The 15148-nt window shown below is 48.8% G+C and overlaps 1 protein-coding gene across 3 annotated transcripts in view; it reads left to right on the plus strand.

Annotated features, from left to right (window-relative positions):
- The window catches only part of LOC146026646 (E3 ubiquitin-protein ligase TRIM39-like), a 65572-nt gene that overhangs the window by 38680 nt on the left and 11744 nt on the right, over window positions 1–15148 (plus strand). For 2 of the 3 annotated variants that reach the window (XM_083157476.1, XM_083157478.1), the window contains 2 exons: window positions 13064–13251; window positions 14340–14547. The exons of the other annotated variant lie outside the window; for it this stretch is intronic. The gene's annotated coding sequence lies outside the window, so the exon portion shown is untranslated. The remainder of the gene's footprint in view (window positions 1–13063; window positions 13252–14339; window positions 14548–15148) is intronic. 3 annotated transcript variants of the gene reach the window in all.

Here is a 15148-nt window from a genome sequence, read left to right on the forward strand (position 1 = left end):
ACGCCCTCTCAATGGGGCGCTTTGCAAAATTCTACTACCAACTATACTCTCCCTGAAACTAGTTTTCAAAAGTAGGCAAGTATGATCCTGCTGTATGAAAGTGACAGATTTGGATTCCGACAGATAACAGGTCTGCTGTAGCATACAAATGAAGCAAAGAAATTTGGATTCAAACTTCTATGGATTACATGGAATGGGATAATTTGGTCTACAGTAAGTTGGTCGACAAGCATTAAGTAGACACCATTAGGTCGACATGGTTTTATGTCAACATGGCTAGGTTTGCAGGTCATTAGGTCGACATGGGTTTTGTTACTGGTTTTTGACCCGAATGTTGACATGGACACAGTTTGAACTGCACCTCATCCCCTCGCATTGCTCGCTGTGCTGACGATGCTTTGGGGTCTATTTTTTTTCTGCCTCCACGCCCTAGTGGATGGGAGGGCATGAAATACTGCCTGTCGGCACATGTCGGCTCAAAAAACAGTGGAAAACCCCATGTTGACCTTTTGACTGTCGACCTAATGCTTATGTTGACCTAATGGCCTGTTGACCTTGACCCATGTTGACCTATCCTCATGTCGAACTAACTCTTGTTGACCAACTTGATGTAGACAAAATGACCGTATCCCAAATACATTGGGGTAAAAACATGAGGTGCACTACTGTATCCAGTAGATTAGTCACCGGTTTGCAAATGGCTGCAGATTGCAGGGGACCGTTACTACACACCCAGGTACCCTGCAGGCAACTCCACATTCACAATCTCTAGTTACTGAAGAGAACATTGAGCTACCTCTAGCTCCCTGTTAAGGCCCATACACACTGGGTGGCTTTGAGCTGAAAGTCGCTCAAAACAGCAGGTTTGAGCGGCTTTCAGCTCAAAGCCGCCCAGTGTGTATGGTCCGGCGGTAAGCGCTGCTGCGCGCTCCCGCAACATCGCTGGGAAAATGTTCATCTGCTGGTTATACCAGCAGATGAGCGGCTTTCAGGATGGCTTTGCATAGTGCTCCAATATGCAACGCCGTCCTCCCCTCCGTCGGCACCGGGCAGGGGGAAAGCCACTTAGTGTGTATGCACTGAGCGGCTTTCCCCCCAGCGATGAGTGCGATCATCGCTGTCCATACACACTGGGCATAGTCGCCTAGTGTGTATGGACCTGAAGGGGATTTTACCACTGTCAGTAAATAATAATTCAACGACTCAATAAAGATAGTATATAGCTGCGCAGTTTGTTTCCAGGCGATCCACAGGTTTCCTATCTCTACTAGAGGTTTAATGACCACTGTAGACATCTCTCTTTACTCTTCCTTCTGGTCTGGATCCAAGTTCTCCTCAGAAGGTTCCTCAACAGTGATCAGAATAAGAGAGACCTTGGGCTGCTCCATCTTCTTCTGCTTCTCAGAGGCCTCAAGCCTGGGTATGACTTGAGGGGTTGGTGGCTCACTAGCCCTACTCTCATCCTCTGTGTTCTCATCAATGTGTCCATCTGGGTCAAGATCACTGTAACTGGCATTTGGATTGGGAGACGGGAATACATCCCCTCTGAAGCGGACAAGGTGGTGGTTCCACACACCCCGGTCCATGAAGTTTTTCATGCTCACTGCTGGGGGAGGGGCGGAGGACAGAAAGCGGCTGAGCATAGGAGTGCGAGCTCGGGGGAGGTTGGGAGTGGCTGACACTTGCTGACTGCTCAGAGTCCCCAACAATGCTGAAAAGAAAGTACACACATTCAACTCGGTACAAATTTGACTATTTCAATATATATATGCATGACTGAAAATGAGAAAAAGCTGATTTTATTAGTAATATATGAAAGAGATAATGTAGTTACTGTTACTGATGTGCAGACAATGAAACTGGCTCTTCCAGTAATTGTCCATGAAGCCTGCCCTTCACATTCTTGTATTCTCCCAGTTCAATTATTCCCTGTTACTGCAGTATCAGCCTCCGGCCTACAGAGGGTGCTCTCAGGCTGTATCCTGTATTAGATATTATGGTCACCCATCGCCTAGATCAGGCTAGGGATGGCCATCGATAGTCATAAGCTATGTGATGGATAACTATCAATAGTTTTAGCTATCGATGGTTATCCATTATCTTGGACTGAATGGCCCGTGGGCCAATCGGAATGTGGGGCGGGGCTTCTGGGTGTCGTGTCCCAACACATTTACAAAAAAAAGGAACATCGGTTCTCTTTTTCCATTGATGTAGGTAAACTATCTGGTTCTCCCACATCGATGGCAAAAGTATTCAACATCGGCCATAAACCATCAATGATTTCAAATCATCGATGGCCATCCCTAGATCAGGCTGAATCTGCCTCTGTTGCATGTCCCCTCAACTACTGTTTCTGTTACTGACCCTATTGTTAAGTGGCCAAGATATTTATCGGTAGTTCCTGAAAGACTACAATCCCTATATACCATATTTACTGAAGTTTATTATAATCTCCTGATATTATTGTAAGAAGAGGAGGAGGGGCTGCTGACTAGACCTCTAGGAAAAGTGGTCCCAGAAGAGCTTTGTGGTGGAAATTAGCCTATATGAGTTCTGGATTAAAGAGAATCCCCTAACTTTGGGGAAGGATGAACTAAACACCCACTATTAGGTCACCTTTTCATTTTTGGGAAAGACCCAAAGTATCAATCACAGACAAACTAAGATTTGACTATACAGCATGCCTCCATTTTTAATAAGATACAGAGTGAGTCACAGAGTCCATACCGCATGTCGAAGGTGGAGCCCATGAAGGATGGTTTCAGGGTTTCGGATGCTGTTGCCACGGTATAGGGAGGTAGAGCACTATGCTCGTCCCAGTATTTGTCTTTTACCATTGGTGGTAGGATTTGGTACATGTCATCCACAGATAAGAGAGAGACCTATTGGAAGAGAGCAGAGGATGAAACCTGCCCTCTGTGAACAGTACATGTTTTCCGGATGTTCCTCCCATCAATTTCCCTTTCATATTCCCTCATTCATCCATTCATCCTCTAACCCGCTCCGTGTTCAGTGGTTTCAAAACTACCCTCCATAGGAAAAATGAACATTGCATGTAGTATTAGCTGTAGATATATTTTAGCACACCTTAGGTTTAATAATGGTTTGCGTACTGTACTCCATGAATGTGTGCTGCTGCATTCACATAAAACCTTATACAAATCAATGCTGGTTTAGGTAATTTCAGCATGGATGTGTAATGGTTAGCATTACTGCCTCACATTCTTGAGGTCTTGGGTTTCACTTCCACCAAGGCCTTAATTGTGTGAAGTTTTTATGTTCTCCCTGTGTTTGTGTGGATTTCTTTCCAAAAAAATTAACAATATGTTTTTTGTATTCCAACAGCACAATAACCTCCTGTTACAGTAACCATGTCCCCTCACTTTCAGGATTCATGTAATACAGACAGTCTCAATCAGGGCCATCTTAACAGTATTGTAGACCTTGGGCAAAGATATGGACTGGGGTCCCTACAAATTTATTCATGGAAATACGTAAAACATCATAAATTACCCCTCCTGCAGTCCCGCACCGTCTCTCACTATGTTTCCATACAGTGACTGGTTTTCCATACAGTGACTGGTTGTCAGCACTGTGATAGCGCCAGCCATCCACCAATCATCATGCTGATAGCCTCTCACTGCCTGGCAGCAGGATGAGAGGCTGGTAGAGAATGCTGCACTCTGATTGGTAGATAGATCTAGCCATCCACCAATCAGCATGCTGATAGCCACTCACTGCCTGGCAGCAGGATGAGAGGCTGGTAGTGAATGCTGTACTCTGATTGGTAGATAGTGCTATCCATCCACCAATCAGCATGCTGACAGCCACTCACTGCCTGGCAGCAGGATAAGAGGCTGGTAGAGAATTCTGCACTCTGATTGGTAGATAGTGCTAGCAATCCACCAATCAGCTGTCTGGCTCACTCTCTGGCAGCAGGAAGAGAGGCAGGTAGAGAATGCTGCTTGGCCATTTATTCTGATTATGTGCAATTCACAGTCACAGTTGGTGGACAGAATTCTCTACCAGCCTCCCAAAATAGGTTCTGGATACACAAGCTCACCCCTGCTCAACTAAGAACCCTAAAATCGGGTCCTGGTCTCAACATCCCCTCTCTAATGACACATGTGCTACAGACTATCTAGATGGCCACTCATTTTCATGACTGGTAATACAAACAGTCCCAGTGTCCACTCTTTCCAGGAACACATGTAATATGGACAGTCCCACTACGCCCACTCTCAGGACACAGGTCACATCATTAGGCCCCACCCCCATAATTGGAAATGCAACTATCCATGGGTCCAGGGGCAGGAGATGGGGCTGAAATGGTGCAGTTTGCACATTTATACCCACCGCCTCAGGTGACTACCTCCCCACCCTGCCAGCTGCAGCAGCATGGGATATGGAGTGGGCCGGCGCTGGAGAAGTCAATACCGTCTCCATGGTAACCCACTTCCTGAATAGAACAAAGTAGTAAAAAGCCCTGTGTTCAGTTCAGTGACGTGCGGTGAGGACATTGCCTGGGGAGGCACTCACCTCACCGCGGGCACCGGCAGCAGGGGGTACTTGCGTCAGTCTTCCCCCCTCCCCGTCCCTGTCCCCGCACTGCCGCGGTTGGGCACAGGCAGCAGGGGGTACATGCGGGAGCCTACTCCCCCCCCCCCCTGCACTGCCGCGGTCGGGCACAGGCAGCAGGGGGTACATGCGGGAGCCTACTCCCCCCCCCCCCCCTGCACTGCCGCGGTCGGGCACAGGCAGCAGGGGGTACATGCGGGAGCCTACTCCCCCCCCCCCCTGCACTGCCGCGGTCGGGCACAGGCAGCAGGGGTTACATGCGGGAGCCTACTCCCCCCCCCCCCCGTACTGCCGCGGTCGGGCATGGCACAGCACAGGCCTCTTCCCCCCCTCCCCCCCTCTCCCCTCCCGGGCGGACTCACCTGTCCTCTCGGCTGTGGCTTTCTCCCAGCAGCGCCGGACTCAGTCCCCGCTGCCCGCGCTGCTGCATCCTCTGCCCTGCATGTGTGCATAGGCGTGCGCAGCCCATCTTATTAGAGGGTGCACAATTTGAGGGGCGTGTCTATCGCCACCTACTGGGCGTGTATATCACTGCCCACTTATCTATGATATATAGATATACATATATAAGTTTGTGATAGATGATAGAATGAATATATATATATATATATATATATATATATATATATATATATATATATATACATATACATATATCCTGATGACAAATACAGGTTATTATTTTAGTGGAGTAAGAAACAGGCGGCACTCGGAGGTCTTTTCAAATACGTGTATTCAAGCAGAAAGGCTTAACGTTTCGGAGCAAAGCTCCTTTGTCAAAAGCGTGCGGTGAGACAGTGAGGTAAGTAAACATCTTACCTTATGTAGGGTGCCCTCCATTCCGTCCACCGTCCTGGTCCCCGCCTGCCGCCGGCGCCGTTGTCTATGGACCGGATGTCGAAGCTGCGTCGCCTCCGGAAGTGACGTGGGGAACTGGTCCGAGCCCTGCGTGGAACGCAAGCCCTCGCTCACCATGGTTACCGTTCCTCCAATACTGTCTGACGCGCGTCACGGCTGGGTTGGGGACCTGAAGACGGGGATAGAAGATTGCAGGGGCTTAGTTACAGTGCACACAATATAAATGTGAAATAAAACATGGGTTAAGTATATCAAATTACATGGCAGTTGCAATGGTGTGCACATTCCTTATGTGATGTAGACAAAAACGTGATGTGAAAAAAACTTATAACGAAAAAACCATGATGTGACAGGCAAAACATAGTGTGTAATGGCATAAAAGGAATGGCTATGTGTAAGTGTAGGTTATAGTGTCCTGGGATATAGCCCAGGTTATAAAATGGTGATTTGGTTTAAAATGAGCTGTACTTAAGTGACAGCTGTGTTTAAAAAGGATGCAAGAATGGCATGTGTGACTCTTTATTGGGTCACAGCTGGCTATCACGCTCACTAGCCCATGTAATGTTTTATGTGATTAATGGTAAGGGCTAGGGTGAACACTCGCTTAGGTTCCTTGTATTTATATTTGTTAAGGAGAGTGTTGGTTTAAGCCTGATTCTCACTGCTGCTTGGCGGACATCATATGAAAGACTATACTGTATGTGTCACTAATGTCTCAATAGACGTTAGTGCGGTTCCCTAGTGGTCCCACTTCTTCTTATGGGATCTGCAACAGATAAGGGTCTTCATGAGCCCCAAGTTCTTGAATCATACAGGTGTCGGTGGTCCATGGTGAGTCTTGGCCTGGAATTGACCTCTTGGTGGTGTCATGCTAATAAAGTCCCCAGTGGTAGCCTCTCATTGAGGTCTTAAACTCCACACAGACATAGGCATTCATCCACACTCACACTACTTATCTAAGAAATAAAGACGCGTACAACTGAATTGGGCTTAAAGGGGACGGCTTATTTATTTTGAGCAGGGGCGGCCTATTTGAATCTAACTAAAATTTATGTCCCTGCTCTAACTAAGGTGGCGGGCAAAGAACGGCATGCAAGATAAATAACATTGCTGGAAAAATAACAAAGTAATAAAAATAACAAACTCCGGATCTAAGGGCCTCCTGCCCTTAATTGCCAAGGACCGGCCACCTGCCAGCGTCCAAGACAACGGCACAATTTCGAAGCAGACTTTTCAAAGGGGCCACTTGCCCTTAAGGTCAGGGGGTTGACCTTCTGCTTCTGCCCCTGACCTCGCATATCACTAAGGCAGAGCTCACCACTCTGCCCGAGTCAGCAAAAAATTGGGCCACCTGCCCTAAACTACAAATGTCCGCAACAATTTACCCTATCCGAAGTAGATGATCGTTAAGGTCCAGATGTGGGCCCACCTGGATCGGTGATGCCCACATCTCGACATCAACCACCAGCTAAGTGTAAATGCAGCTCTAATTTAAACTACCGTTCTTTCCGCCATATCAGTTCAACTTGAACTGACCCGCCACCAACCTACTGACAACACTCCCTCAACTAAACCTCTAAACTTCTCAATGCGTCTATCAGATTCTGAAAAAACAAATCCATGCCGACTATAGAGAGATGCACCCCATCCGGCCTGTACAGGGTCTCGTTTCTAAAGGATATGGCCTCGTGCCTGACGACCACTCTGCCCTCCGTTACTATAGCCCTGCCGACTACGGAATTGATCCGCCTCCGTACCAAATCGATGGCACCCGGATTGAGTGCATCTCTCCAAACCCTCCTAGGTATAATCTCTGACCAGAAGAAACGGCAAAATCTCCATTCTCTGATCAGGTCCAGCAATAAATTCCTAATCTCAAATCGTATATTGAGACCGGAATTATGCGTGAGGTCGTTGCCCCCCAAGTGAATGATGACGAAAAGTGGGTAACCAAACGACCTAACCGACTCATCCAAAAGACCCCTCAACGCGGACCACCTCATACCTCTACGCCCCAGCCAACGGATAAATCGCGTCTCAGGGAAACGTTCCGTATCCGTGGTTACCTGGGACAAGGACAACCAATAAATAAATGAATGCCCCACCATCCAAATCATATTGGTGTCCAAGCGTTGACCTGTAATTCGAAATGATAGATACTGTTAGAAAGATTGAAATGAAGGCAAACATCTGGAAAAATTTAACGGGCCCGGGAAATTCCCTTAAAGGTGATTTTGGAGTTCTATATTAAATTGTTGATAACTAATAGGACTGTGATTTGGGTGATCTATTTAGGACTAATTGCTTTTTTGACCCACTTAATTAATTTATAATCCCTACTTGTTGTTTCCTGTGGAGTGGGGGGTGGGGGGGTCACCCGATTTGACTTGAGGCAAAAAACACAAATCTTCCACCAGTTGGCTAGAGCCTAATTTAAGACTGGTGATAACGCAAAAAATTCCTCAAGGCCCCCCAAACACTAAAGCGCGTTTGGGCGAGCGGCTACTCCTCAAATGGGCTCACTGGACTATGTCGGCCTGATGTATCGCTTAAATGCACCAGACCGCCATCTTCCGAGTGCTCGTATGTCGACCTGAGACCAACCCGCTGCAGCGGCTGCCGAAGCGGCGCCGATACGGAAAGAGTGTGTCCCAAAGTCAGCTGGAGAAAGACCCTGATGCAATATACAGCGCCTGAAAACCGATCTGAACTGAAAGTTAGTAAGGGGGGACCCGTCGATGTGCATCAGCCAGGCCCCGGGCAATTGGGGCCGCAACTCCACGTAAGCCAGAGCCGCCGCCACCGGACAGATCCGGCGGTCGCCACTCCGACCCAAATGGACCCACTGCCCCCTGCCTGCTACATCGGTCTTTGAGCGCTGTATCTTGCACCACAAACCGTCGTGGTGCACGTCGACATGGCTGAACAGCATAGGCGAGGGAGATGCCCTGGTTGCGGACACCAGTTCGCCTACTCTGAACGCCCCATGGAAAGCCATGGCAAAGGCCAGCCTGAAAAGTCGAACCTCGTAATCGTTTGAGCAAATTACTCTTAGGGACCTCGAGATTCGACGCAACAGGCCGGCATCAATCGGCCGTCGCCTGTCGGGCAAAACCGGCCTGATTCTGGCCCATCCCTTTAGCATCCTGGAAAGGATGAAAGACTTGGTGATGTCTCTCTTCCCACCAAGACGCAAAAAGAATGATATGCCTGCCAGAGAGCGTCCAACAAAACTTCTGGACTTACCCTCCAAGTACAGGCTCCATACATAGGCAGTAGTAAGACGCTTAGAGCTCTTACCTGTGCCACCCTGTTCAAGCATGAACTCGCTCCAGCGCTCCCATGAGGCCAGATAAGCTCTTAAAGTCGCCGGCGCTAACGACCGCAGGGCCAGCTCCTCTACCCCTCCAGAGGCACCTGCCATAAAAAAGATGGACACTGTTCACCATACTTCTGGGCTAAAGGCACAAGTTGCCAGAATCTTACCCATTCGAAACGGGACAATGCATCCGCTACTTCGTTAAGCACGCCTGGGACGTGCTTGGCTCGCAACGTAATGTTGTTCGCCAAGCACGTCATCACTATCCGTGCTAAAATACGCAAAACTGGGAGAGAGGTTGATTTTAGTTGCGTAATGGATTGAACCACCCCTAGGTTATCACACCAAAAGACAACCTCCCTGTTTCCCAATTCTGAGCCCCAGAGCTCTAAGGCGACCATTATTGGAAATATTTCCAATAATAGCATATTCCTAGTCATGCCATCTCGTGCCCAAGATTCGGGCCAGGCATCTGCGCACCAACGTCCCGCATAGAATGCGCCGAATCCGAAAGATCCTGCAGCATCTGTATATAATTCCAACTCCGCATTTGCAACGGCTGGAGCCTGCCATATGCATATGCCGTTAAAATTATCCAGAAACATTTCCCACACTTTCAAATCCCTCTTCGTTTCTGAAGATAGACGTAGAAAATGGTGGGGTTTGCGAATCCCGACGGTCGCTCGCTGAAGTTTTCTACAAAATATTTTGCCCATGGGTATAACTCTACATGCGAAATTAAACAAGCCCAATAGAGATTGGGCCTGTCTAAGTGTTAACTTGGCAGCCGCGATGGCATAAAGTATTTCGTCATGTAGACGGCGTACCTTATCCATAGGAAGTTTACACAGACCTAGCTCGGAATCAATTTCAATTCCAAGGTACACCAAATTCGTAGTAGGTCCCTCGGTTTTTTCCCCTGCCACGGGAACCCCGAAATCCCTAAATAAATCAAGCGCTGTTTCTAGTAACTTAAAGCACAGGTCAGAACCTGGAGGACCCACTAGCAGAAAGTCATCCAAATAATGAGTAATGCTGTCAGCTCCCGTCACTTCCTGTAGGCACCACTGCAAAAATGTGCTAAAGCGCTCAAAATAAGCACATGAAATGGAGCAACCCATGGGCAAACATTTATCGATGTAAAAACCCCCATTCAATTTAAATCCCATGTATTGAAATGCGTTCTTATTTAAAGGTAATAGTCTAAAAGCTGATTCAACATCCAATTTGCACATGAGGGCACCAGGACCAATTTTTCGAATGATGTCTATAGCGTCCTCAAATAAAAAATAATTAACAATGCACAAATCATCATCGATGGCGTCATTGACAGACGACCCTCTAGGACAAGAAAGATGTTGAATCAGCCTGAACTTCCCCTTAACCTTCTTGGGAACCACCCCAATAGGGGACAAAATTAGTCCCTCAATTGGTGGTGTTGAAAACGGGCCTGCCATACGACCTAGTTTTACCTCGGCTCCAACTTTTTGGGATATTATGTCAGGATATTCCATGGCGGAGCGTAAGTTTCCCCTGGTTCCCGTATTAATTGGAGCGGAAACCGGTAATTGGAAACCTTCAGAAAATCCGGACTGCAAAAATTTTGCTCCATCTCTGTCCGGATACCGCTCGAGCCATGGTAACATCCTGACCAATATTATTGGAGTTGGGGCTCTATCCAACGACAGGTGCCGCTGGACCGCGGCTCTGTTTTGCCGTGGACTGACCCCCACCTCCCCCACCAGTTGGTGGTTTTGTGCAATCCTTGATTGCGTGTGGACCTCCGCATCTGAGACAAAGGTGCCGAAAACGACACCGATTTCCCAGGCTGCACTGCCCATTATTAAATGAGTAGCACTTACCATGGCCAGGCTTAGTATTACCTCCCTTACTAATGTTATTGTAAGGCCTACTCCCATACTGTCTTACCCACCCCTTATTCTCAGCAGCCCTAAGGGGTGTAGCTGATTCGGTAACTTCGACATATAATTCTACGTCTTTCTTACCAAAATCAAACACCTCTCGGCCATGCTGCTTCCTCCTAAATTCTTCGTCATAGACCCGCCAACCGGGACCGACGTAAGAGGTGTAGAGTTTATGAATAAGAAACTGGTATCTCACCAGGTTCACATATTCATCTGGATGTGTCTCTAAATAACAAGCCGCAAAAATAAGTATGCCTCGTACCCAGGTATTATAAGTGCGAAAAGCATCCTCGCTAGCGGGTCCTTTCTTCCTTGCGGCTAGGAGGGCCCGCCTATCTTTGCTTGTTAAAGCAAAGATATCTACATAGCGCCCTTTTCTGATCCTATCCCTAGCCCTAGGGCGCAAACCCCGCTTAACAGCGGTGTTTGCGCACTGCACTGCATCGGACTCGACCGATACATTAGAGGAGCCGGAGCTATGGGACCTATATTCTCTACGCCTCTTTCGCCTTCGTCTCCTCACGACGCCGTCCGAAGATGACTTATCTTCGGAAGACGTCGATGCCAACGAGGAATCCGAGGTCTCATTTCTGCGCCGTCTCTTCCGAGACTTTGCCAATCTTTTTCGCCTAGCTTTCTTCTCTTCAGATGAGTCCTCAGACCCACTGCTGCTAGACCCAGCATTATCATCATTTGTCCAGTCAGGATCATTCGTGGACTCACCAGTATCAGATGATGCTGCCCTCCTTCTTCCACGTTCACCCCCTCCTCGACTTGACGATGGTCCTTCCATGGCTTGCTCCGCGGAATCTTGCCCTGTCAATAGAGGTTCAGTAACAACCCCCATCACAGTTGGAACATTCGGCGATACCCTTTCCGCTGAGGAAATGGCATTTCCCCCTCGCGCCGCAGTAATAGTCGGAGCTATCGCTTTGGCTATGAGGTCAGATACTGACTCCAGAGTCGCCGAAGGAGCAGTGTTCCTCTGCCCACCTGGCCCGGTGGTTAACAGAGGAGCCACTGCCGACACCACTGCTGCGCATATTGATGTAAGCGCCGATGCGTCTAATGACACAGTGTTACCCTCTGTGTTCCTCCCTGTAACCGCGTCCGCATATGAGCGACCCGGTTGCCGTCTGGCCCCTTGTGGGACCCTATTGATCTCCTTAGCCTTCTCTGCGACCAACCTTCTCCTCGCTGCCCGTCTAGATCTGGCGTTAGAATTTCTAACCCCCTCTACCGGATTCATTTCTGAATCACTTTGTTGGTCCCTGTCACTACCCCCACCTTCTTCGTTTGAACCAGCAAAGGGGCCTTGCTCTTGCGGACCGGATTCGCTGCTCAGCGAACGCACTTCACCTGATTCACTGCTTGAGGATCCGGATTCAGTCGAATCCTCGCTATTAGCCTGCCATGTAGCTACGGCCGATTTAAGCATTGCAAATTCGGCTTCAGTTAGCTTATGTCTCATGTCCTCAATAAACTGTCCCCTGGGGTTGCTATCATACCTAATACCACCAGATGGCGCTGCCCCCTCATTCCTTTTCTTCCCTTTACCTTGGGACCTCCTGCCATTTCCCCTTCTTACAGCAGAGGGCGCTCCAGGCATAGAAGTGCCTGCAACACCCTCTGCAGCGTCTGTGGCGTCACCCCTGCGGCCACTTCTTCCCCTGGCGGCCATTACACTCTCAGTGCTCATAGGCACTGCACCCCCCTTTTTGTTTTTATTGCGCGCTCCGGTCCCCCGACCGTCGCGCCGTGACCTCCTTATTTTTTCTACTTGTAGTGCGGATACGGGTCCGGAGTGACTCCTTGCACCCGCATCCCTCCTTGCTGCTGCGGCGGATGCTACAGGCCTAGCGCCTGAGCTCCGCCGATTAACGCGGTTTGACACAGCGGGGACGGGCGCCGGCTCAGACGCGCTAGCCGCTCGCCCCCTTGTGCGCGACTGACGTGAGCGGGTTGCCGGAGGGATTCCTGAGCCTCCGGAAGCACCGCCACGACGCCCTGACCTGCCGGGCAGACCCCTGCTAACCGCCGGAGCGGGCGGTCCCGCCTGCACTCCGGCAGCCCTCCGGCGAGGGGAGGGGGATAGCCCTCGCTCATCGCCTTTGCAGGGAGGCCTAGCTCTGGCCCTGATAGACTCCACAGCTTCGCCTAGCGCAGCATATCTAGCGGGAGCCCCCGCAGTGCGCTTAGGCCTGGCTGACATAGCAAACAAGAAATCAGTTTTTGGCTAGGTTTTGAAAAGATGTTAAAGTGGTGATGATAGTTTAGCAGTAAGAGTATAGATAAATAGGGTGAGAGAGAAAAGAGATAGGTAGAGATAATATAAAGAAATATTAGATCTCTATACAGGCTAATAATTGTCTGTACTCAACAGTCCAACGTTTCCTGAAGCAAGAGGCAGAATCTTCTGGAAGCAAGAACATCACCCCATCAATCTCCACCTCTGACCTCCACCAGCCTATCCTGAACCGTCATTCAAATCAGCCAACCCGTCAATCAAGATAAGCCGAACCCCCGGGCCCAGATCCAGTGTGTGAGCTAAGGATTCCTGCCAATAGCCAGGTGAGTTTATGCTGTTTTCAGCCAGACAAGCTGGCTTCTACAGTCTTTCGGTTTGGACGCATTCAGTTTGTAAATCCACTTGGTTTCAAGCCGGACAAGTTTACCACCTCGATCTCCTCCTCTTATGGACTCCGGGACGTGATCGATGGCCATGTGTTTAAGGTCGCTGAGTTTATGCTTGGCCAGAGCGAAGTGTCTGGCCACCGGCTGCTCGTTGTCCTTACACTTCGCTCTGGCCAAGCATAAACTCAGCGACCTTAAACACATGGCCATCGATCACGTCCCGGAGTCCATAAGAGGAGGAGATCGAGGTGGTAAACTTGTCCGGCTTGAAACCAAGTGGATTTACAAACTGAATGCGTCCAAACCGAAAGGCCTCAATGAGAGGCTACCACTGGGGACTTTATTAGCATGACACCACCAAGAGGTCAATTCCAGGCCAAGACTCACCATGGACCACCGACACCTGTATGATTCAAGAACTTGGGGCTCATGAAGACCCTTATCTGTTGCAGATCCCCTAAGAAGAAGTGGGACCACTAGGGAACCGCACTAACGTCTATTGAGACATTAGTGACACATATAGTCTTTCATATGATGTCCGCCAAGCAGCAGTGAGAATCAGGCTTAAACCAACACTCTCCTTAACAAATATAAATACAAGGAACCTAAGCGAGTGTTCACCCTAGCCCTTACTATTAATCACATAAAACATTACATGGGCTAGTGAGCGTGATAGCCAGCTGTGACCCAATAAAGAGTCACACATGCCATTCTTGCATCACTTAAGTACAGCTCATTTTAAACCAAATCACCATTTTATAACCTGGGCTATATCCCAGGACACTATAACCTACACTTACACATAGCCATTCCTTTTATGCCATTACACACTATGTTTTGCCTGTCACATCATGGTTTTTACGTTATAAGTTTTTTTCACATCACGTTTTTGTCTACATCACATAAGGAATGTGCACACCATTGCAACTGCCATGTAATTTGATATACTTAACCCATGTTTTATTTCACATTTATATTGTGTGCACTGTAACTAAGCCCCTGCAATCTTCTATCCCCTTCTTCAGGTCCCCAACCCAGCCGTGACGCGCGTCAGACAGTATTGGAGGAACGGTAACCATGGTGAGCGAGGGCTTGCGTTCCACGCAGGGCTCTGACCAGTTCCCCACGTCACTTCCGGAGGCGACGCAGCTTCGACATCCGGTCCATAGACAACGGCGCCGGCGGCGGGCGGGGACCAGGACGGTGGACGGAATGGAGGGCACCCTACATAAGGTAAGATGTTTACTTACCTCACTGTTTCACCGCACGCTTTTGACAAAGGAGCTTTGCTCCGGAACGTTAAGCCTTTCTGCTTGAATACACGTATTTGAAAAGACCTCCGAGTGCCGCCTGTTTCTTACTCCACTACCCATACCTAGAGAGGGCACCGGGGCAGCTGTCAAGGGGACCGGAGAGTGCCAGGCCGTAACCCCACTATATATATATATATATACAGACAATATACAGACAATATACCAATCTGCGCAAAGTCCCAAAATATTTTCAAATGGGTTCCGTCCACGGAAAGGTGATAGGTGCAGCTCGACTTCAATGGAGGTTAGCTTGTACCTCACAGGGTAAAGGACATGGAAGAAAATAGAAGGAGCGCACCAATGAGTTTAACAGTTTAACTTTTACTAATAAAAGGTAATAAGAGTACATACATCGAGGTAAAGAATAATCAGCATATCCACCGTATCATATTGCGCAAGCCACGTCTGGACAAGGGCAGCAGAGTCAGCAGCACTGGCGAGGTGGTCACAGTGGGTCCCACAGATGGAAGTCAGCCAGGCGGAAGAACGGTATCAAGCGTGTCAAACGAAAAGATCAAAAC

Source organism: Crinia signifera, chromosome 8 (assembly GCF_055691185.1).
Source record: "Crinia signifera chromosome 8, ASM5569118v1, whole genome shotgun sequence".
In the NCBI taxonomy this organism is placed as follows: Eukaryota; Metazoa; Chordata; class Amphibia; order Anura; family Myobatrachidae; genus Crinia; species Crinia signifera.